This window comes from Capsicum annuum, chromosome 7 (genome assembly GCF_002878395.1).
Source record: "Capsicum annuum cultivar UCD-10X-F1 chromosome 7, UCD10Xv1.1, whole genome shotgun sequence".
Taxonomy (NCBI): Eukaryota; Viridiplantae; Streptophyta; class Magnoliopsida; order Solanales; family Solanaceae; genus Capsicum; species Capsicum annuum.
Window position 1 is genome coordinate 5,472,190 of NC_061117.1, and position 25,189 is coordinate 5,497,378.

Sequence of the window (25,189 nt, forward strand, 5' to 3'; positions counted from 1 at the left end):
AGCCCAAACCCGAAAAGTTTAACATGCAATATGTTATAAGTACCAATCAAGGTTATAAAAAATGGAGCTTACTGGGCAATCAAAACAATACACGTTATTGATAGTAATGATACAATGCAATAACATAGGTAACAATCATCCAAACAGAGTATAAAAATATGATTATGGTATTGTTAGTAGAGGTTGTTCGGGTTGAGCGTTCAGTTTTTGTTAATTTATTGACCAATAAATGAAACTGTATAGTACCAAATATTAAACTTTCAAAATTTAGTTTGTTTTTGAACTGTAACTTGATGACTACTTATTGAAAAAAAAAAAAAAAACACTTCTGACAAGCTATGTTAATAATTTGTACAACATAGGACACGCCAACGTTACCTACATATATGATAATCAATTCATTAGATTAAAGTTAGGTATAGAACTATAACGTACTTTTAAACTTGGATACATCAAACTCAGATTCAATTTATATTGTTTTGCTGAATACTAGATTTGAAATGATTATATAATTTTTCGTCGTTTCATAATTACCATGCACCAACATGAAACAAGAATCCACAGTTTTGAAAGTAGATGTTCTCCAACACTATGAACCTGGAAGAAATACAAAAAACAATATATCAACAAGCTATTATCTGCTTCAAGGTCCACGGCTACTATTACACCGAGCCCAAAGAAGGAAAAGAAGACTAAAACGAGGAGTTCATTTGCCATACAAAGTTAAGATACATTCCCCAAGCTGTGGTGCGAAAAGTTATCCCCGAGCAGGTCACTGGGGGGCGGGGCAAAGATAAGCCTGTGCTTGTCTAACTAAAGACAGATAGGAGCATAAGACTGCATAATGGGGCATCCACCCATAAGTCCTTTGGTCCTTTTCTCCTCTTGTTGGCCTCGTTGGTAATGGAAAAATGATGCAAGAGGCTCAGCATATGTGGGGCATTGAATTCTTTGCACCAGCCATAGCTGCAAATTCCAGAAATTCAGATTGCCCCATCAAGACACCGGCTACAGAAATCCAATGCCCGACTAAATGAGCTCAGTGAACACTATCATCATAACCTCATTGTTTCTCCTCCCTGACTTCATGAACATGTAACTTTGTCTGCATTGCATTGAAACACAGTCAGTGAGGACAAACAATGTCTCATAGACACGAGAAATATGCATATGCACAAACTGTCGTCTAATTTAAAGTAAGACGAGATTACCAGAATGTCGGAGATGGTCATCCACAGAGAGTCATCTCCCACAGTGTTATTCTTTAAGCTGCAATGGTGTGGTGAAGACTACTCAACGGTTGACATAAAAAAGGTGCTGTGATTTCTTTTCGTAAGGAAAAATCACCATTGCTTTCTGATATCTCGTTCTTTGAGCTGCTGAAACAGCCCAAAATGGGTTTCAGTCGTAGGATTCGTGTTTGATCTCGAGCTGCTGCTCAGATGTGAGCTCCTAATGAGACAAAGAGAAGGAGGTCATACCATGCCTGCCCAAAAACAAAAAACGATACCATGTGAAAACGAACCTCAAATCATAGCCGGTGTTTGCCAAGCCAAGATATGGGTTGGAATTCCTGTTCTGACAGTTTAACCAGATAAGCAGGCATCATCACCACCTCTTTCAGAAAATGGTTATTCTTTTCCAAATTTCCAAGAAACACTGGAAGTTTTGGACTAAGCTCATATTAAGATTCCAGTAAGCATGATGGCGAAGGGGCCAGATATTGGTTTTCTATGAGGAATAAAGAGGAAGAGGACTACTGGTTGAACTAATGGAGGAACCATAGGTGTGTAATGTACTAAAATGCCATTTAAATCTAGTGGTCTTACATGTCACATAGGTTGTTGGGTGTAAGGAGTTAATAAATATAGAAAGTACTTGATCCGAGGCTCAGATCTCTCTATGATAAGTATTAAGTTACTCAGAAATGCTATGGCTGCAACCTTCAACAGATTGCCCTGCCAAGATACGAGTCTTAATATCATCTCAATGCAGAAAAATAATGCTATTTGTCAAGATATGTCACCACTGCCTCAAATTTTCACCTTTTTATGGAATGATTCTCGCTGTTTAGATGTTCACTCAACAATGCAGCAGCAAGACGAGAATCAACAGTAGCAGCAGCAAGAAATCCTTGGCTTACTTGCAAAACAGACTGAATAAGCAAATAAATAAATAGTTGCACATTTCTCATTGATGCCTCATTTACGAGCAGGCTTTCAAAATAAGTGAAAATAGGTTTCCACCAAACAATGTCCAAGACTACTTAACAGTTTTTGAGGCTCAATCTGTGTTATTAATGGGGAAATGAGAAAGAGACCATGCTGCGGCTACAAAAGTAACAGTTGCATGTGAAAGAGAAGCCTTAAATCACATAGCAACTGGTGTTTGCCAAGCCAAGATGCAGGTCCGATTGTCTCTATTTTCGAAGCCCAGATAAGCAAATGTCATCACCGCCACTTCTGAGAAAATAGTTGCATAGTTTTAGGATACTTTGGATTAAACTCATAAATCAGACCGATGGTCCAAGTACTACTACTACTGTTAATACTTTGCTTTCAACTGGTGGCTCAGATTTGTATCTGGGGCATCAACTTTTCTGGCACCTGTCATGGTAAACAGAAGAAATTCAAGTTGCCATGCCAAGATATAGGCAACAAAAATCTAATGCACAATCAGCAAACATAATCATCACAGCCCAATTGTTTCCCCTTTTTGTGTGACAAAATTAAGACAACTGAACATAAGCATCCCAACTGAGAAACATCCCCCGATATCTTATTCTTTTAGCTGAAACTGTTATGGCAGTGTAGTTGGTTATCACGTCAGTCTAACACATAAAACTGAAGAATCCCAATTCCAGAGAACAACTTTCCATTGAAGACTAATCAATGGTTGCATAAAAAGAGTGTTCCCAAATGAAAAGAATTCCCCAGACATACCACATCATTATAAGGGAAAATTCCCAAATTCTCACTGAAACGCGGCAAAATGAGTTTTGATGAACGGTCTTGTGTTCGACTCCTGGACCGTCCCGAGGACATTCAGAAAATAAGGCTCAGATATCAGTTTCTCATGGGCAAGGAGAAGACAACCACGCCATGGCTGCGAAAAAACCGATTCCACGTGAAAGAAAAGGCCTCAAATCACAGGCTATTTCGGTGTTTGCCAAGCCAAGATACGGGCCAGCATGTCTCATTGCCCGGATGGAAATGAGGACAGGAATTAAATAGTGGAGAAAAAGTCATTTCTGGAAAAGCCAATAAAAAGGTATCATCACACCCTCTTTCAGAAAATGTTTATTCTTCCATAGATTTCAAGAAATTATGGAAGTTGTGGACGAAAGCATCCATTAACGCGTGATGGCGAAGGCGCCAGATAATTTGTTTCTGGTTTTCTTTGACAAAGAAAGAAGACTGATAATTGAAAATCATAGGCCAAACAGAGGGAGTTAAACCATGGCTGCAAATTCTATAACCGGACTGTCCCACCAAGATACGGCCTATCAAATCCCGATTCCATCTAACTCGGACAAACCAATTATCACAGCCCTATTAAAGACCTACACCTGAACTTAAAGGACAATTAAGGCCCTGTACGTCAGCCAATATAATTTCAGCTTTATATTTGTTGTATAGCTTTTCAAAAGAACAATACAATACAATGAAAACAACCATCAAAACACACCCTAAAGGTTTTCAGAGTTTTTTCGATCTACCTTTCGCTATTATTTCTAAGTCTTATATAGACCAAATTAAGAAAAAAGGAGTGGACTCGGATTAAACTACGTGGCCTGGACAATATGGCCGACAGATAAGGATAAGATTCTTTAATAATGCAGGTCGGGTACAGATTGGGCTCCATCGTCACATGCATTATTATTCCTCCTTTCTAAACGCGTGCTTCAACAGTTTTTCTTTTCTTTTGGGAAAGTAATGATAAAGGAAGCACTCTGACATGGACTTGACTAATTACAAGACTCGAAGTGGGCATACCCACATGGCACTCTTATCATAATACCATCATAATACTTGCATCTTATTATTCCACGTATCTATCTTCTTTTCCACTTGTCTTCTGTCTGTCTATGTATCCAAGTTATGTAGGGCTATGGTGTCGAAGCTCATTCCAAAGTCATCATCTTCATAGGGATCCTGAGCATCTTGGAGAAGACTATCTTCAAATCTATCGTCTTCTTCATCTGACGATCTTGGAACATTAATGTCTGTAGTATTGTTCATGTTTGGAACTACCCTATCTGTGCTTGTACATGGTTTGTCTTTACTATCCATATGCTTATCTTGTTCTTGGCTACTAAAGAATTTCTCTAATGTCTGTTTTACGTAAATTTCAATTTGTTTATTTTTCTTTTTCGCCATTATTATCTTTTTTAAGGTACTAGTTCTAGGTGGTTTTGATGAAGGTCCTGCTTCATCTTCACTTTTTGGCAAAGTGACAGCCATAAACGGATTTAATTTGTCTTTACCGGTTACCGTTTGAACCGGACTAGTTGTACCAACATCCGATACATTGGAATTCTGAGCATTCAGAGGAGAATGCACACCCTTCTCATCCATTTTTTATGGAGATGGAGAACTATGTGTCTGAGTACTTGCATGAGTCTTTCTTGTCTGATATTTACTAAGCTTGTCTTGTAGAGTCTGTATTTGCTCCATGAGTCTAGAATTTTCCACAATAAGAGCTTCCTTCCGAAGATTTGATCTTTTGAAGGCGTCGGTCATTGAGGTGCAATGGTCACAAAAAATTATTTTTCCTGAATCCCTTTGAATATTGTATTAGGGGTGTCTGGTCTGGATTTTATCTGAGGGCTGGTGATAAATAAAAATTTGGTCCAAGATGTCCTCTTGCATAGTCTAAAGCTTCGGAAAAATCATTAAAACCTTTGTAAAGAAGATTTCTTACACCTTTTATAGAGTCCATTACTTCTAACCAAGTCTGAAAAATTTCATTTGTTTTACCATGTATAATGACATAATATTTGAATCTAGGCTTACTTTTGTCTAATATATATTGACATAAAGCATTTATAGAGGCTAAAAAATGTTTGTGGTCTGGCTTATGGTGTGCTATCCAAAGATTATCTACCAAACATTATTGGGGTCTGTTTAAAACATGTTCTGGTCTAAGTTTGAACAAATAATTACTGGGTGGAAAAGAAATTAAATTAAAAGGTCCAAAGTCTATTCTTTCCATTGGTTCTATGGAATTTTGAAGTCCTATAGAATTTTGGGGTCTAAATTTAACGTTTCCTAGCAGTCTCTGATAATAAATGTCTTGAGATGAGGAAGATGCTACTCCCTTGCCCTTGTCTGTTGTATGTTGACCAGGTGGTCGCATGCTGAAACAAACATTAGTTTTGGTTAACCAATTTTGTTTTTAATTGTAACCTACTTAACTGGTCCGCTAATTCATTTTCTTTACCTTTAATATATTCAAAAACAATGTTCTTATATACCGATATAGTGTTCATAAAATTTAACCATCTTCTTCTACTACTAGCTTTATCATTTATTTTTTGGCTAAATTTAACAATCGCCTCACAGTCTGTTCTTACTAAAACTTCTTCTTTGTTTAAAATATATAATTTAAAACTATTTAAACCATGTACTATAGCTAATACTTCTAAATCTATACTAGGCATATTACCTTTTTCTTTATATTGTCCACTTTGATATGCACAAATTTTTTCTTCATTTTTATCACTATATTTATTAGGTTTAACTTTTAACACTGCTCCCCATCCTAATTTACTTCCATCAATCTGGACGATTAAATAATCGGATTCTAGTGGAATTTTTAAATTTGGGATATTTTTAACCTTTTCTTTAATCTGTTGTACTAATTTAATGTCTTCTAGATTAAAATGTTTCTGCCCTTTACAGCCTGTTTTAGCATATAAAAGTCCTGCTATTTTTCTTAAGTCTTGAATAAAGTTTCTTGCGTAATTTACTAATCCTAAAAATTTTTGTAGGTCTTTAGTATTTTCTAATTTGTCAGGCATTTCTAATACCTTTTTGACTATATGAGATGTTAGTTTTATCTTCCCATTTCCTAGGGTGATTCCTAAGAAATTAATGTGTTTTACATAAATCCATTTTCTTTTTGCGAATTATTATTCCGTATTTAACAAATAGACTAAATACCATTTGTAAATGTCCTAAATGTTGCTGCATATCTTTGCTAAATACTAAAATATCTACATATACTAATATAAAATTTTTATAATCTCTAAAAATATTATTCATTTTTCTTTGAAAAATGAGTGGAGCTGTTTTTAGTCCGAACGGCATAACGAGCCACTCAAAATGCCCTTCTGGACAGATGAATGCTGTCCATTCTATGCTGTCTGGGTGCATTTTTACCTGCCAATATCTTGATTTACAGTCAAATTTACTACATATCTTTTTACCTTGTATTCTATTAATTAACTCATTTTTATCTGATAACTTACATGCGTCTGTTTTGGTGTTGTCATTTAATCTTTTATAGTTTATTACCATACAAGCTTTTCCCCTTATTTGCTCACTATGGTTTCTTACCATGAATGCTGCTGATCTGTGATCTGTGTCTAGATGTTGATCTTCGAATCACTTCTAATTTTAACAATTCTTTGATTTCTTTCTCAAATTCTTCTATATCTTCATTGTTAGGTTCTATAGATGTTATCTTTATGGTATATTTTGAGTTGATTATTTCTAATTTACACATAATTACGTTAGCGTTCCAATGTGCTAAGGGTTTTTCTCCTATTATTTCTATTTTATCTTAGAATATTTATTACTCTATCTAAATCTTTAGGACTATTTATCATGCTTATTTTATTTATACCTTGAAAATTATAAAATTGAGTTTCAACATTTACTATTTAAATGTGTCTGTCGTACATCATGTAAATTAAACTATGTTTGTTTAAATTCATTACCCTTAGTATATGGTTAACCTCTTAATTTCTTAATAATAATGATGGATTAACTTGTAAATTCCTAGAAATTCTGGCCTTGATAAGTCCGCTAGGTTTGCAGAATAGACGAAGGACGAGTGTTAGTTGCCAGATGAAGTTTTCGGGGTGTGGTTAAAGAAGTAATTTGTTAAGAACATAGGTTGAGAGGAAGAGATGAACTGGGTAAAAAAAAAAAAATTTATATGTTTTGGGAAAATATAGAATAAAAGAACTATAGACATAAAGAAACAACGGGAAAGAGGAAGTACTGAGTAGGATATTTTACAATATATTGATTTAAACAAGAAAAATTTGTCATTTATTGAAATTAATCTGCCTATATATATATATATATATATATATATATATATTGATGGTCTATCGAAAACCACCTCTCTAGTTCTTCGGAGGCAGTGGTATGGACTGCTTACATTTTACCCTCCCCAGACCCCACTATATGAGAATACACTGGGTATGTTGTTGTAGAAAGACTGTTTCTGATGAACCCTCGACTCAAGAAAATTGTTTTACAGAACTCAGCTGATACCGAACAAATATGATGATACATAAGGACTTGAAAGATGACGTAAACTTGCACAGAAAGTCCCAGGTTGAACATATTCCAACATTGTATCATGCAAAAGAATTTTTTATTTTTTTGGAAGCAAATGGGGCTCAGATGCGTGGAATGATGAGGCATAAGAGAAGCCAACTACGCCATGGCTGCAAACGTAGGTTGCATGGGAGAGAAATCTCAGCCACAAGCCATACCAAGTTGCCATACCAAGATACGGGTCTGTAGGTTGCATGGAAGAGAAATCTCAGCCACAAGCCATACCAAGTTGCCATACCAAGATACGGGTCCGTAATCTCAACGCCGGCATTGGTTAGCCAAGAAAATAGAAACACCATCATCACTGCCTCTTTATGTACTATCCATCCACACACAAAGAATGCGGCGGTCCAGTTATCGGCAGCTATAACCCTAATTTTTCTAGGTTGTCAGACACACTAAATTTGAATCTAAATCCCCAAAGACATATCGACGAGAGAAGACAGCATGTACAAGTTAAATCAATTTTCCATTTACTCATAGAACACGGGGTCTGTTGGTTGTTTGATAATGGAGGAAAATCAATGGCCGAACAGAGAGGGGAAGCTCCCAATAAAGAAAATCCCAAACTCTCTGTTTTGCCTCATTTTTGGGTTAACCATTTTCCATTTTGGGGGGGAATTCCTTTTTTTTTTTCACCTTCGAATTTCCCATTTTTCCAATGCGTCATTATTCAGAGCTGAAATTTCAATTAAGAGTTCCTTGACCGCGAATGTACTTAACACAGTAAACCATGAAATGGATTATTGAGGGCTCCAATTTGCTGTATTTGAACAAAATAAAGAAAGAGTGATGCTACCATGGCTGCAGACACCAGTTTGCTACTCAAAGCCGTACAGTGTCGCCCTGACGACATACGGGTCAGATTTTTTTCGATTCGACGATTGAACATTGCCCAGAAAAGAAAGCAAGCCCCTTTATAAGTTCAGAAGCAGCAGTACAAAGGATGTGTTTGGATGAAAGTTTTTTCTTTTTTTCTTTGTTTTTTCTTGTTTATTTCAAAGGGCTGTTGACCTTTTGGTTATCAATGGAGAAATCACGGGCAGACCAGAGAGGGGCAACCACCCTTTACAGAAAATCCCAATCTCCCCATTGCCTCATTCTTCTTTTTTTTCTAGGCTATGCTCAGCGGATACTGAACAAATATGATGATACAATAGGACTACAAGAAGATTTATAGCTTGTAGCAGTAAATCACAGAAAGATTATTCTTCTTCTTTCTTTTCAAAGAAATGGGGCTCAGATGTATGTTATGATAAGGCAAAAGTTCCACAAAACAGAAGCCAACCATGCCATGGCTGCAAACACCAGTTGCATGTGAGAGACAGAAGCCAGGTCGTCTCACCAAATATGGGTTGAATATCTCAAAGCTCAAATTGGTTAGCCCAGTATAGAAACATCATCATCACTGCATCTTCATGAACATTTCATCAACACTGTAAAACACACACATACACACACAGAGAAGAAAGACAAAGTCTCAGCGTATATATGTTAAATCCATTTTGGTTTTTCCATAAACAAGGGCTGTTGGTTGATAATGGAGGACAATCAATGGTGGAACAGAAAGGGGCAACCACCCTTCAAAGAAAATCCCAAACTCTCTGTTTTGCCTCATTTCTGGGGAAATTCTATAGCTTGACCCCTAAATCATCGGCATATCTGAGAAGGTCAAACACCCAAGAAATCCCAAAAATTAGCGGGAGCTCACCACCCTTTAACCTTCACAAGGTAGAGGTAAGGCTGCGTAAACAAAACCCTCCCCTTCCCTCCTCTTACATTTCACTGGGTTGTTGTTGTGAGCTCCCACTAATTTCCCTTTTTCCCCACCATCTCCTTCAAATCTAATCGAACTCAATAAATATTTTACGGAGACTAAAAATGTTAAAATTTTGGCAAACTTAAAGTACCAAAATTGTTAAATGCATACTTAAGGGACTATCTTAGACATATCCTCAAACATAAGAGACCATTTTTATCATTTTCTCCCTTATTCTTCAGAGCCGAAATTTCAACACAAAACCATAATAGGTTTGCAAATCTGAGAATGGACTCACCATGGAAGACCACGAAATGGGTTAATGAGGGCTCAGATTTTCTGTATTTCTTAACAAAGCAAAAGAGAAGATTGATGCAGCCATCGGTGCAGACATCAGTTTGCTATTCAAAGCCATAACTGGGTCACCCTGCCAAGATACAGATCGGGTATATTTTTAATGCCATGATTGAACATAGCCCAGAAAGGAAAGCAAGCAATCATCACAGCCCCTCTACAACATCAATAGCTGCAGCAGCACAAAGAGACAGATGAAGAGCAAGAGAGCATAGGGGTGTGTTTGGAGGAAGTATGTGGAGGAAGCTGAATTTGGGTTCATGAGAAAGGATGCAACCACACATATCTCCGATACCTGTATATTGCACAGTGCAAAGCCATCCCTGTGTTGAAAGACACGATCTCGCTTTAGCTACTGGGAGAAAACTGCTTGAACCTTTCTCCATGGAAACAGAGTAAAATTCTCGGTAATCATCATCTTTACCAGCAGTCAGCATAAGCAAAGCAATTTCGGGAGATGAGACATCAAAATTTTCGTTAGTAGCAGCACTTCGCCATGATTTACAAACAGCACCAAATACAACGAAATCCCCCATAACTGTTGCAAGCGTCGCTATTGTAATAAGTAGATTCTATGGAAGTTCTGACCAATTCGCCACACCCTCCATGGTGAAAAGGGGAAAAGAAAATAGCAATGAATTTAGCCATCATAGAACAACTATAATGAATTGAGGGAAAAGAATCTGGATCCATAAGTAGCAAGTTTTCTATATATGTCTGACTAAGTTCGAGCAGAATTTGGACTTAGATACACTCACAGAACCATGTCTTGCTGCCGGTTTACCAAGAACCATATCATCACTGCCTCAATGTTTCACCTTTTTCAAGTATGACTCTCGCTGTTGGCGTTCACAAAGCCAGAACATCAGTAGAACTGACTGAATGAACAAATAAATAAATAAATAAATGAATAATTCTCTTTGGTGCCTCATTTATGAGGTGGCTTCCAAAATAAGTGAATATGGGCTTCCACCAAACAATGTCCATGACTACTTGCAATTTTGAGGCTCAGATCTGGGTTATCAATCGGGAAAAGAGAAACCACACCATGGCTGCAAAAGTACCAGTTGCCTGTAGTAGAGAAGCCTTAAATCACATAGCATCTAGGGTTTGCCAAGCCAAGATACGGGTCTGATTGTCTTTATTCTTGAAGCCCAGATAAGCAAATATCATCACTGCCATTAACCAGATTGAGGTCCAAGTACTACTACTAGACAGTTAATGTTTGCTTTCAACTGGAGGCTCAGATTTGTATGGGCATCGGCTTTTCTGCCACCTGCCATGACTGCAAATTGAAGAAATTCAAGTTGCCAAGCCAAGATACAGGCAACAAAAATCCAGTGCCCGATGTTTAATTAGCTCAACAAACATTATCATCACAGCCATATTGGTTCCTCTTTTGGAGTTCATTGATTTGGAACACAACAAGTGAGGAAAAAATAAAGACGACGGAAACATATGCACAAATCCACATATACTCATATGCAAAAACATGCATACAGAAAAGGTTGCCTGGTGAAGTTGGCTATCATGTCAGTCTAACACAGAGAATTGAAGAATCCCAATTCCAGAGAACACTTCCCATTGAAGACTAATCAATGGGTGCATAAAAAGGATGTTATTGATCTTTTTCCATCAAAAAAGGTTACGTGTTCGATTCCCGGGTTGTCCGGAAGGAAATTTGGAAAATGGGGCTCAGATCTCAGTTTTCTAATGGGGCAAAGAGAAGGCGACCACGCCATGACTGCAAATGACTGCAAAAGAACCGGTTGCATGTGAAGGAGAAAGCCTCAAATCACAGCCCATTCCAGTTTTTACCAAGCCAAGATATTGGTCGGGATATCTCAATGCCCAAATAGAAATGAGGACAATTTAAACAGTGGCTTTAGAAAAGGCCATTTGTGCAAATGCCCCGATTAACAAGTATCATCACGGCCTCTTTCAGAAAATGTTACTCTTCCATAGATTTCCAGACATTGAGAAAATTTTGGACTAAAGATCCAGCAACAGAGCAACGAAGGCGCCAGATATTTGGTTTCTTGGTTTTCAGAAGAAGAGGGCTGTTAGTTTTGTTAATTGAGAAATCATAGGCCAAACAGAGGGGTCAACCACCCTCTTAAAAGTCCCTCTTATCCTTGTTGGCCTCATTCTTTCTTCTGGGAGCAATCACCATTGTTCTGTGGAAGAAAAAGCTTGTAGTTATACAGTGTCCTAATATACAATTGCTCTTTTAGACTGTTTGCCAGAAACGCACCATGCTAATGTTTGTCTGAGACCTGCAAATATTGAGATGAGTTTATAAACTTTTAATGTAATTAAATATGATGGATATATTTTACATTAGTATATAGAGATATGATTAATCATAAATAGCCTCACTACCTCCAAGTCGGAGTAAGTGTTCGTACACTCTACCCTCCCCACCCTAGATCCCATTTTGACCCATTTTGTGGGATTACACTAGATATGTTGTTGTACATACAGATGTAATATAGATTCGTTCACTGTGAATTTACTGCAATTATACTTTCTGGTCACCAAAATGCCACATGACAACCAACAAAATACTTGAGCAAGACCTATTTGCTACAATACTCTATTAGTTATGTACAGAATTTTAACAAAAGATTTTTGAGATACGTAGGAATATTTTGGATACATTTTGACAATAATTTTACAATGCATTTGTATGAAAATTTTAAGCAATTAAAAAAGAGTTAAGTTTGGTTCACTGCCAGTGTACCCCCCCTTTTTTTTACAGGTACTGTTGACCTGCTACAACAGGCTACCAATTCTTATTTTTTGTTTATTTTTCTAAAATTAAACCTGCTATAACAGGCTACTGATTCTTATTGTGTTTTTCTAAAATTTACTCACTATTTTTTCTTTATTCATTTTCTTTCTCTTTTTTTCAATCCTGTGTCTTCATGCTCTTAAGTAGTTGATGCTTTCTCGCTCTTTGCTTCACTTACCACCATACACTTAAGTTTCTCCCTCGATCCCCCAATATTTTGCGAAATTTTTTTTGCCGGAGGATGTCTTTAAAATGGATTTAATTTTGAACTGCATAAGAAGCGTCACTTCCTTAGATCTATTACCTTTTTTTGGTCTCTCTTTCCTTTTTCTCGTCTTCCATTGTTAAAAGTATTCAACATTAATAAAACTTCAATTCAAAAAGTCCCATCAAGTAACCTTAATATACAAGGATCCTTTAGGTGCTTGTAAAAATGAATAATCCGAAATTTGTTAGAAATGCATGAGGATTTGCTGTTAAACAAAAAGAAGCTCCCCGCAGGTTCACAACAAATGAGGTGTTTGACGAATTACTTGCTACAAGATACACAATTTTTGAAGAACTAAAGAATTACTTCAGAAATGAACTTGTGATCCTGTGAAAAATTATGAAAAACTCGAAACTGTAAACTTTAGAGGAGGAAATAAGTTTGTTACCAGCAAGGTAAGGTTAAGTACACGTAGGATTAAACCTCCCCCTATGTTGTTTATTCTTATCTATAAATTACATTTTTATTAAGGGAAAAGGCTCAAATATGCCACTGAACTATTAAAAATGGCTCATTTATGCCATCCGTTAAAAGTTGGGCTCATTCATTCCATCGCCGTTACAAAACCGACCCATCCATGCCATTACTTTTTAACAGATGGTTTTTAAAAACAGCCTTGCCACGTGGCAGCTAATTAGAGGGCCACGTCATTTTTTATTTTTAAAAAAAAAATTAATTTTTTTTTTTTTTATGATCCATTAAAAAGAATCCACGCAACTTTTTGATCCATTAAAAATTAGTTTGATATATGCTTTTAAAATTTGATTAATTTTTCATGAATATATTCTTAAAACATTCTCGTTCGATTCGTTTTTTGGTCATTTTTGACATATTAAGATTGTTTTCATATTTTACCTTTAATATTAATTATTTTTTTCTTCAAATTAATTTCAAATGCAATAGTAAACATCATTTAATAAATATATTATAATAAATTAGCTATTTTAATTGACGGACGAGTAACTAAAAGGGAACGGAGAGAGTATACACTCCACGCTTTTTATCACTTTATTTATTTTATTTTTTTTAAAGATTCACGTAAACTAAAGCTTTTGTCATTTTTCAGTTGAAACTGAAGGGATATATAAACATCAAATATTATTATTATATTATTAATAGTTAGATTCTCATTTTGCCAATTCTACGTATACTATATATGTCGGCATGTTGTCGCCTTCCTGTTTTTGCAATGATAAATGATGATGCATAAAGTGTTACGTACAAATGTTGAATGTTGATTAGGGGCGGCTCAACCCTTTAGGAGAAAAGGCAGCCGCCTAAGACCCCAAAATTTGAGGGGCCTATTTTTGTTTAGTAATACTAAATTACAAATTTTAAGAAATATATTAAATACTATTTATAGAAAAAAGAAAAATTTTATATAAAAAAATAAAACGCAAGGCCTCCGTTTGATTTTTGCCTTAGGCCATAAATTTGCTTGAGTCGCCCCTGATGCTGAAGATGCCATTCTATGCTTAATAAAAAAATAAAAAAATAAAAAGTTACTTACATTCGGCTGACAAAATATTTCATGTATTCTAAGACATACTATATGCTTAATTAGAATAGCGTTTGGTTATAAATTTTAGTAGTAGATTTTTAAAAAAAAAAATTCTTTAAATATTTGTTTGATCATGAAAAATTAATCAAATTTTAAAAGCATAGATCAAATTGATTTTTAATTGATCAAAAAATTGGGTGGATTCTTTTTAATAGATCAAAAAAAAAATTAAAAAGAAAATTATTTTTTAAAAAAATGACGTGGCCCTCTAATAAGCTGCCACGTGGCAAGGCTATTTTTAAAAACCGGCTGTTAAAAAGTAATGGCATGGATGAGCCAGTTTTGCAATGGCGATGGCATAAATGAGCCCAACTTTTAACGGAGGGCATAAATGAGCTATTTCTGATAGTTCAGTGGCATATTTGAGCCTTTTCCCTTTTATTAAAAATGATAAACAGTTAAAAAAAATTTTGATAACCATGGTGTCCGAACCAGCCTGCCCGCACCTCGACTAATTCTACGGGATACCTGTCACCTCCAACCAGCAACAGGCACCAGGTAACTATGTCCACCAAGGCTAACACAGATTGGAATAAATCATCTAGTGTTTAGTGTTTTGTCTCTGTTAAGAATTAAACTTGAAACTTTATGGTGCTCAACCCAACTTCATTGAACCGCTAGACCACACCCTTAGGTGCCAGTTACTGTAAATACCTTTAAATTGTCTGATATAAAAAAGTGGTATCCCAATTGTGCACAAAACTTAAACTCATTAAAAATGCAAATGTAATCAGAATATTGGATACACATTCTTAACCTAATTGTATATAAAGTAATGTCCTTAAATAAGCAAATACCAAGGAAAAAATGAAGAGAGTCATACTCCACAATTTGTAAGCAAAGGCTTTAATAATGCTTTGGTATTGTTAAAATATGAATAGGAATAGAAATAGTATACAAAACCCTACTTAGAAAAAGGATTGTAATATAGTGTCTATAAATAGGATGCCAATGTAATTATGTAGACACATAATTCGATAATAATTTTTCTCCATTATTTTCTCACATGGTATCAGAGAGTTGGTGAGAAACTTCATAAAAGAAAACTAAGCCCCTGTGCGCCTATTCCAGCGACTGATTTGTGCCTCTTTTTAAATACAACACCACCAAGAGGATTGGGAAGCTCAGGCCAAAAAAACCCGACCAAAATTGCCGAAAAAATACCATCCACGCACCTACCGGAACTCTGAAATTCCGGCAAGATCTGGTCACGCGTCGGCGCGTGAGCCTATTTTTGGTCAAATTTTTGAGTTGTTCTTTTTTCGTTGGGGTCGCCGATGCATTCCAACTCCGGCCAGGTACTCTTTTACAGATTCCGACAAGTCTTTCAAGATTCCGATCGCCGGAACCTAAATTCCGACAACTTTTCTGGCAACTACTTTTTTCCAGCAGCCTCGCTTATTCATTCTGAGGCTGCTCATATGATTATTTTCTGATTCCGAGCAACTTCAGAACATCAGATGTTATATCCGACGACATTTCTTTTTCCCGACCAAATTCCGATAGTATTCCTTTTTCATGATTAAATCTGTATCTTAATAAGAAGATCAGAAACCCAGATGTTAGAGTTTATGAAGAATCAATGAGGGGAAGGTCGATTTAGAAGATCTCGACCTAGGTGTAGTTATTGTAAAAGGTTTGGACATACTCGTGGCGTATTCTATTCTCGACCTAAGCTTAGTTATTGTAATAGGCTTGGACATACCCGTGGGATATGCTATTCTTTGCATGATCGACCACCTAAAAATGCTCATATTGCTCCGTCTAACACCACAGGTGATCAACGGGTGTATTTATCTAACAAAGAATATAATGAGTATCTTCAGTATCAAGCAAGCATATATTTATACCAATAGACTCAACTGCACAATCTCCTATCCTTGGATCATAAGGTTGTGGACTCAAGTGCTTCTGGGTGACAAATCACTTCTGCCTGATATTGTTTATTCACAATCTCTTCCTGCTATCACTTTAGCTAATGGAATTTGAACAGAGCCAAAAGGAGTTGACAAGCCAAAACCCTATCTTCTGTCACTCCAGACTCTGTTCTTTATATCCCTGGTTGTCCTTTTAATCCTTCATCTGTTAGTCGTTTGACACGTGCCCTTGATTGTAGTATAATTGTTTTTTATGATTCTTTTCTAATGCAGGACCGCAAAACGGGACAGACAATTGGCATAGTACATGAATCACAAGGCCTTTACCATCTTACCTCTTCAAATTCCTTCACAGCATGCTCCGCTACAGATCCTCCCGACCTTATTCACAAACGTTTAGGACATCCGAGTCTATCCAAGCTACAAAAGATGGTGCCTAGTTTGTCTAGTCTATCCATATTAGATTGTGACTCGTGTCAACTTGGAAAACACACCCGTGTTACATTTTCACGTAGTATTGAGAGTTGCTCAGAGTCTATTTTCTCATTAGTTCATTCTGATATTTGGGGTCCTAGTAAAGTAATTTCACCCTTAGGATTTCGTTACTTTGTTACTTTCATTGATGATTTTTCAAGATGTACTTGGATTTACTTGATGAAAGATCGGTTCGAGTTATTCTCTATATGCAAAGGTTTTTGTGCTGAGATACAAAATCAATTTGGTGTTTCTATTCGTGCTTTTCGTAATGATAATGCCTTAGAATACTTATCCTCCCAGTTTCAGGAGTTTATGACTCATCAAGGAATCATTCACCAAACATCATGTCTATACACCCCTCAGCAGAACGGTATAGCAAAAAGGAAAATTAGGCATCTTACTGAGACTGCTCGCACTCTTCTCATTGAATCCAATGTTTCACTGCGTTTTTGGGGCAATACAGTCCTCGCATCTAGCTATCTTATTAATAGAATGTCATCATCTTCAACTCAAAATCAGGTTCTCTATTCCATACAATTTCCCTAGTCACATCTCTACTCTATCCCCCCTCGTGTTTTTAGGAGCACATGTTTTGTTCATAACTTAGCCCCAGGAAAAGATAAATAAGCCCCTCGTGCTCTCAAATGTGTCTTCTTCGGTTACTCTCGAGTTCAAAAAAGATATCGATGCTATCCACTAGATCTGGACGCTACCTTATGTCCGCTGATGTCGCATTCTTTGAACCTCAACCTTACCATACATCTTCTAATCATCTTAATATCTCTGAGGTTTTACCCATACCTCCAGTCTTACCTACACCAATCTTTGAGACGGTTACTTCTCCATCTCCAGCGATAGTGCCACCACTTTTGACTTATCACCACCGCCACGTCCAACATCAGACCCAGATGATTCAAGTTATGCGCCTGACACTTCCCCTACTGCAGACCTGCCTCCTTTTAGCCCATCAGTTGCACTTCAAAGAGGTATAAGATTCACTCGTAATGCTAACCCACGTTATACTTTCTTGAGTTATCATTTTTTGTCATCACCTCATTATGATTTTGTAACATCTTTGTCCTTTATTTTCATCCCTACGACTACTGATGAAGCACTTTCCCATTCAGGATGGAAACGGGCTATGATTGATGAGATGTCTGCTTTACATACTAGTGGTACTTGGGAGCTTGTTTCCCTTCCTGCAGGTAAATCTCCTATTGGTTGCCGTTGCGTTTATACAGTCAAAGTTGGTTCAGATGGTCAGGTTGATCGGCTGAAGGCTCGCCTTGTTGCCAAAGGATATACACAGATATTTGGGCTTGATTATAGTGACACTCTCTCCCGTGGCTAAAATAGCATCAATCCATCTTTTTCTCTCTATGGCTGCCATTCGTCATAGGCCTCTTTATCAATTGGACATTAAGAATGCTTTTCTGCATGGTGATCTTAAGGAAGAAGTCTATATGGAGCAACCACCTGATTTTGTTGCTCAAGGGGAATCTAGTAGCCTTGTATGTCGATTGCGCAAGTCAATCTATGGTTTGAAAGTCCTCTCGAGCCTGGTTCGGAAAGTTTAGCACAGTGATTCAGGAGTTTGGCATGATTCGCAGTGGAGCTGATCATTCAGTGTTTTATCGCCATTCTGAACCAAATCTGTGTATTTATTTGGTGGTTTATGTTGACGACATTGTTATCACCGGCAATGATCAAGATGGTATCACTAACTTGAAGTAACATCTCTTTCAGCATTTCTAGACTAACGACCTTGGCAGACTGAAATACTTTCTAGATATTAAGGTTGCTCAGTCCATATATGGTATTGTTATTTCTCAATGCAAGTATGCTTTAGACATCTTAAGAAGACAGGAATGATAGGATGTCGACCCATTGACACTCCTATGGATCCAAATGCTAAACTTCAGTCAGGACAAGGGGGAGCCACTCAGTGATCCTGGAAGGTATAAGCAGTTGGTTGGAAAGTTGAATTATCTCCCAGTGACTAGACCTGACATCTCTTTTCCTGTAAGTGTTGTAAGTCAATTTATGACTTCCCCCTATGACAGTCATTGGGATGCAGTTGTTCTTATTTTGCGATATATAGTCATCTCCAGGTAAAGGACTACTCTTCAAGGATCGAAGCCATGAGCATATTGTTGGATATACAGATGTTTATTGGGCAGGATCACCCTCTGATAGACGTGCTACATCTGGATATTGTGTTTTAGTAGGAGGTAATTTGGTGCCCTGGAAGAGTAAGAAATAAAGTGTGGTTGCTCGATCTATAGTGCCGAAGCAGAATATCGAGCAATGGCTGCAGCAACTTGTGAGGTGGTTTGGATCAAACAATTGCTGAGAGAACTAAAATTTGTAGAAACTGGTAAGATGAAACTTGTATGTGATAATCAAGCAGCCCTTCATACTTCATCTAATCCAGTGTTCCATGAGAGGACCAAGCACATAGAGATTGGTTGTTGCTTTGTTAGAGAAAAGATACTCTCAGGAGATATTGTTACAAAATTTGTAAAGTCAAGTGATCAACTTGCAGATATCTTTACCAAGTCCCTCACCAGTCCTCGTATTAATCATATTTGTAACAAGCTAGGTACATATGACTTATATGCACCAGCTTGAGGGGGAGTATTAGAATAGGAATAGGAATAGGAATAGTATACAAAATCCTACTTAGAAAAGGATTGTAATGTAGTGTCTATAAATAGGGTGTCAATGTAATTATGTAGACACATAATTCATTAATAATTTTCTCCATTATTTTTTCACAGGTATCATATGTGAAAGTCAGAAAGAAAATTTGAAGGAAGGTTTGATGAACATCAAAAATATTTCTGCTGAAAGGGTTTGCCTTTATAGAACTCAATCATTTCCACCTAAAAAAAGGTTGTCTTACTAGAAATATTTAGAACTCAAATTCACAGAAATGTAACACAAAGTGTTTTAAGCAAGACGATACAATATCATTAATGTACTACAACTCACCATCACAGAAGCAAAGGCATTGGCAAATTGGAAGGACTGGAATTCTCGAGATATCAGCATCTCAATTCCAATGTACATTTTTTTAGCACCATGACAAAACAACACCATTTTCCCCAATTTTTTTTGATATTTTGCCTGGAAAAGAAACCACGCAAAATTAAGCCATTTACTTGCTAACCAAAATAGAGAAATGGGATGATACTTATATGAATTAGCAATTACCAGAAGCCATATTTATCTTATAGAAACAACAAGAATTTTAAGAAAAAAGTACAAATTACACCAAAATTGAAGAATATCAAAAACTTACACTAGACTAGAATATAACATGAAATCTTTCACGTAATAATCTTAAGGAGCAACCAAACAAATGTATGTTACATAAAAAACTAACATAATTACATACAGAATTTTTAGATATATGAGGGCTCAAGTAAACACTGAAAATAAATTACTTCTAGTCAGCCTTCATTCTTCATTCTGGGTTGGATCTCCTTTACCTTGTAAGCATGCTAAAATAAGATCTTAGACTAAAGAAATGCTCATTATCTTGCAATTTAGACATGAAAGTGATTCTTTCCAACTCTACTCTATAGTCTACCCTTTACCAAACATAAGAAGTTAACCTAACTAATTGTTTTCCTATATCCAATTTGGTTTTATCAAGAACACAAAGTAATGCTTAGCAATTTTCCTACTCAAATAGCAGTAACCAAATTCAAATAAACTACCCCAACAAAAACATTCATTGCAAAAGTTGAACTTTTAAGTACTGAGAAACAAAAGATGCCCATCTCAACAGAAAGCAAGCTGAAAACAGAAACACAACAAAAAAAAGGGGCAGCCTGGTGCACTAAAGCTCCGGTTATGCGCAGGGTCCGGGGAAGGGCCCCCACCACAAGGGTGCATTGTACGCAGCCTTAGCTTGCATTTCTGCCAGAGGTTGTTTCCAAGGCTTGAACCTATGACCTCCTGGTCACATGGCAGCAACTTTACCAGTTACTCCAAGGCTCCCTTCAACACAACAAATTGGTCAAATAGAAATGTGATTGAAACACAAGAAGTTGGTCAAATGGAGGTGTGGTTGAAACACAACAAATTTGTCAAATAGAGATGTGACTGAAAGACAACAAACTGGTCAAATAGAGATGCAGTAATAACAAAGATTTTGAGGCTCAGATCTGCATTCCATCTTGGGCACAGAAATCTCAACACCGTCATGGCGGCAAATACTATAACCAGACTGCCCCGCCAAGATACGGCCTATCAAATCCTGATTCCATCTAACCCAGAAAAATCAATCATCACAGCCCTATTAAAGACCTACCACCAGTGAACTTAAGGGACCATGAATTTCTTCTTATCACCGGATTATAATTTTGTCTTCAAATTTTTGATGTATACCTATCAAAGCAATGACACGATGAAAAGTTGAAAACAACCATCCAAACAAGTGTCAATATGGCCAAGTGGTTAAGCCGAGGGCCTGCTAATTACATAGGGTTTCCAGCAAGAGTTTGAATCTCTCCAGCGACATTTCTGAAACAGATTCTCTATCCCACAAAGTCGGGGTAGGATCTGCATACACCCCAGCCTCCCCAGACCCAATTGTGGGATTATACAGGGTATGTTGTTGGTATTCTTGTGTATATATACTCGCGTATACACATAGAAGAAGGGTGTCTGGCTTGAAAAATAAAACAACCACGTCTAGTGGGACTATACTGGGTATGTTGCTAGCATTGTTGTATATACACCCACATATTCACATTGAAGAAGGGTGCTTAGCTTCGGAGATGGTCAAACACCCCAGAAATCCCCCAAAATTTTTTATTTTTTTTTTGACAATGATAACATTAGAAATCCCCAAAATTTTCTCCAATGCCTCAAAATTCTTCAGAGCTGGAATTTCAGCACAAATCTGTATGGATTTTCCAACAAGAATGGACTCAACATCGATCAACATGAAACAATTATTGAGACCTCAGATTTGCTGATTTTATGAGAAAGCAAAAGAGAAGGAACACCGCATGGCTGCAAACACCAGTTGGCTTTACAAAAGCAATACCGGGTCACCCTGCCAAGATACAGGTCCGATAATCACAATCCAATGAGTGAACATAGTCCAAAAGGGTTTGTTTGGATGACAGTTCTAGTAGCGTTTGGCTATAGATTCAAATATTTTTCACTTATTTGAAATTTATAAAGTTAGAGTTGAAAATGGAGTTGTGTTAGGTAAACAAAGAAGAGAAGATAGCACCATCTTTGGAATTTATAAAGATGGAGTTGGGAAACAGGTTTAGGAGCATTTTTCCAAATTTAGAATCCAACTTCAAGTTGAATTTGAAAATTCTATAGCAGAACACAGATTAGAAATAAAGTGAAAAATTACTCTAGAAAAAAGTGAGTAATTCATATGGCCAAACACCTCCAAATTTTATAGTTTTTCTTTTTCTTGTTTATATCAAAGAGATTGATTTTTTGGTTATCATTGGAAATCATGACAATAGCAGAGAGGGGTAACCACCCTTTACAGGAAATCCCGATCTCCCCAATGCCTCTTGTATGTATCATCAAACGTACAAGAGGTTCAACATATTCAAACATTAGGTCATGCAAAAGGTTCGAATTCTTTTTGCTTTCAAGCAAAAATGGGTCTCAGATGTGGTTTATAACAAGACCAGAGAAGCCAGCCACGCCATGGCTACAAACATGGGTTGCATGGAACAGAGAAGTCTCAATCACAGGCCATACCATGTTGCCACGCCAAGATACGGGTAGGGTCTTCCATGCCTGAATTGGTTAGCCCAGACATAGAAAATCATCATCACTGCCTCATTATGTAATTAAATCAACGCAGAAACAAACATTTAAAAAAAAAAAAAAAAAACGAGATTTTCCATAGAAAAAGTAGAGAAATTAAGTTCCACAAATTTCAAAACAACACCGTAATGGGTTTTCCAACCAGAGATGGCTCACCACCAAAGACACCCTGAAATAGGTTATTGAGTGCTCAGATTTGCTGTTTTCAAACAAAGCTAAAGAGAAGGGCAACGTCGCCACGGCTACAGACACCAGTTTCCTATTCAAAGCCATAACTGGGTCGCCCTGCCAAGATACGGGTCAGATACACTCTAAATGCCATGATTGAACACAGCCCAGAAAGGAAGCACGCAATCATAATAGCCCCTTTACAAAATCATTAGCAGCAGCAGCACACAGAGACATAGGAAGAGCAAAACGAGTACAGAGGTGTGTTGGGATGAATTTTAATCAACTTGTTTTCTTTATTTTCCTTTTTGTTTATTTCAAAGGGCTCTTTTTTTTTTCTTCTTGGGGGAGGGGGTTCATCAATGGTGAAATCATTCGCGATGCAGAGACGCGCAACCACCCTTTACAGAAATTCCCAATTTCTCCGACACCTCATTCTTCAGAGCTGAAATTTTTCAAAGCAAACCCAAATGGGTTATTGAGGGCTCAGATTTGCTGTATTTGAACAAAGCAAGAGAGAAGAGCGAGCCGCCAGGACTGCAGGCTACAGTTGGCAATTCAAAAGCCGTAACCGGGTCGCCCAGCCAAGATACGGGTGGGATATTCTCTAATGCCGTGATTAACCATAGCCCAGAAAGAAAGAAAGCAATCATCACAGCCCATTTACAGCAATAGTAGCAGCAGCAGCATAAAGAGACAGCGGAATAGCAAGAAGAATAGAGGTGTGTATTTGGATGAGTTTTTTCAATTTGTTCTCTTTTGATTATTCAAAGGGCTGTTGGTCTTTTATGGTCCATTGGTGGAGAAGTCACCGGTGTAGCAGAGATGGGCAATCACCCTATACAAAAAATCTCGATTTCTATGACACTATTTTTCAGAGCTGAAATTTCAAAGCCAAAACAAAATGGGTTTTCCAACCTGAATGAGTTATTGAGGGCTTGACCGAAGAGAGGCACCGCCGCGATGTTCCTCCTCCTATTCTTTTCTGAGGTAGGGGGAGGGGTTTACAGACGAGGGCTTGAGGGGTCTGTATTTTCTACAACGAAAGAGAACTGCGCCATGGCTGCAGACACCAGTTTGCGATTCAAAGCCGTGCCAGGTTGCCTTGCTAAGATATGGATCAGACATTATTCAATTGCAATGATTAAACATAGCCCAGACAGGAAACAATCAATCATCATAGCCCCTTCACAAAATTAGCAGCACAAAGGAGAAAGAGAAAGAGCAAGAAGAGTATAGGGGTGTGTTCAGTATGAAGTTTTTATTTTATTTTTTCCTGTTTATTTCAAATGGATGTTGGTTTTTTGGTCCATTAATGAAGAAATCACTGGCAAAGCAGAGATGGGCAACCACCCTTTAAAGAAATCCCAATTTCCCCGATGCCTCGTTCTTCAGAGCTGAAATTTCAATGCAAACCCGTTATGGATTTTCCAACCCAAATGGTTTATTGAGGGGTAAGTCAGCTGATACTGAACAAATATGGAGTGATACATCAGGATTGCAAGATGGTTTATTGCTAATAGTAGAAAATTGCAGGTTCAACAGTCCAAAAGGGTGTATCTGGATGACGACATTTCTTTTTCTTGTTTATTTCAAAGGGCTGTTGATTTTTTGGTTTTCAAGGAATCACTGGCAGAGCAGAGGGACGACCACCCTTTATGGGAGATCCCAATCTCTATGTTGCCTCATTCTTCATCCTTTCAAGGCTATGTTCAGCCTGATACTGAACAATTATGGTGTGACACATTAGGACTGTAAGATGATTTAAAGCTTGCAGCAGAAAATGGCAAGTTCAACACATTCAATTTTTTATTTTTATCCAAAACTAACCACGCAAAAGATTCTGTTTTTCTCCCTTTTCAAGAACATGGGGCTCAAATGCGTTTTATGAAAAGGCCCCATGGCTGCAAACACCGATTGCATGGACGAGAGAAGTCTCAATCACAGGCCATACACCGTGTTGCCACGCCAAGAGATATAGGCCAGGTCATCCCCATGCCAGAATTGGCTAGCCCCGAAATAGAAAATCATAATCACTGCCTCTTTATGCAACTTCCGTCAACACAGAAACCACACTCACAAACACAAGAGAAAAAGAGATTTTCCTAGTAAAAAATGAAGGGCAACCCGGTGCATTAAGCTACCGCTACAAGTGGAGTCCGAGGAACCACAAGGGTCTATTGTACGCAGTCCTACCTTGCATTTCTGCAATAGGCTGTTCTCAAAGCAGAACACATAGATGCAACTTTACCGGTAACACCAATGCTCCTTTTCTAAGAGATTTTCTAGAACAAGGAAATCAAGTTCCAAAAATTACAAAACAAACCAGTAATGAGTTTTCCGACCCGAGAAGACTCACCATCCAATCCATGAAACGGCTTATTGTGGGCGCAGATTTGCTGTTTCAGAACAAAGCAAAAGAGCAGAGCATTCTCCCACATGGCTGCAGACATCAGTTCGCTATTCAACGCCATCAGTGGGTCTCCCTGCCAAGATACGGGTCAGATATTCTCTAAATGCCATGATAGAACATAGCCCAG

At 37.4% G+C, this 25,189-nt stretch overlaps 2 long non-coding RNA genes across 18 annotated transcripts in view; both read right to left on the reverse strand.

The window, feature by feature from the left end:
* Nucleotides 1–504: 504 nt before the first annotated feature.
* Nucleotides 505–6,300, reverse strand: LOC124899999. 4 transcript variants are annotated; one of them, XR_007057564.1, is made up of 3 exons: nucleotides 2,978–6,278; nucleotides 1,212–2,606; nucleotides 505–1,105 (listed from the first exon to the last, which is right to left on the reverse strand). It is a non-coding gene; the product is annotated as an uncharacterized LOC124899999 (long non-coding RNA). The 4 variants fall into 4 exon arrangements; XR_007057563.1 differs by having other exon boundaries at nucleotides 2,943–6,278; XR_007057562.1 differs by having other exon boundaries at nucleotides 1,212–1,452; nucleotides 1,526–6,253.
* A 1,806-nt stretch (nucleotides 6,301–8,106) lies between these two features.
* Nucleotides 8,107–25,189, reverse strand: part of LOC107877646 — a 29,159-nt gene continuing 12,076 nt past the window's right edge. For 9 of the 14 annotated variants that reach the window (XR_007057552.1, XR_007057555.1, XR_007057553.1 and 6 more), the window contains 4 exons: nucleotides 25,009–25,135; nucleotides 19,659–19,793; nucleotides 11,942–11,963; nucleotides 8,107–11,864 (listed from right to left, as the gene is read on the reverse strand). This is a non-coding gene — a long non-coding RNA (uncharacterized LOC107877646). Of the gene's footprint in view, nucleotides 11,865–11,941; nucleotides 11,964–19,658; nucleotides 19,794–22,637; nucleotides 22,767–23,567; nucleotides 23,758–25,008; nucleotides 25,136–25,189 lie in introns of all 14 variants that reach the window. The other 5 variants (XR_007057548.1, XR_007057551.1, XR_007057560.1 and 2 more) reach the window with 5 other exon arrangements.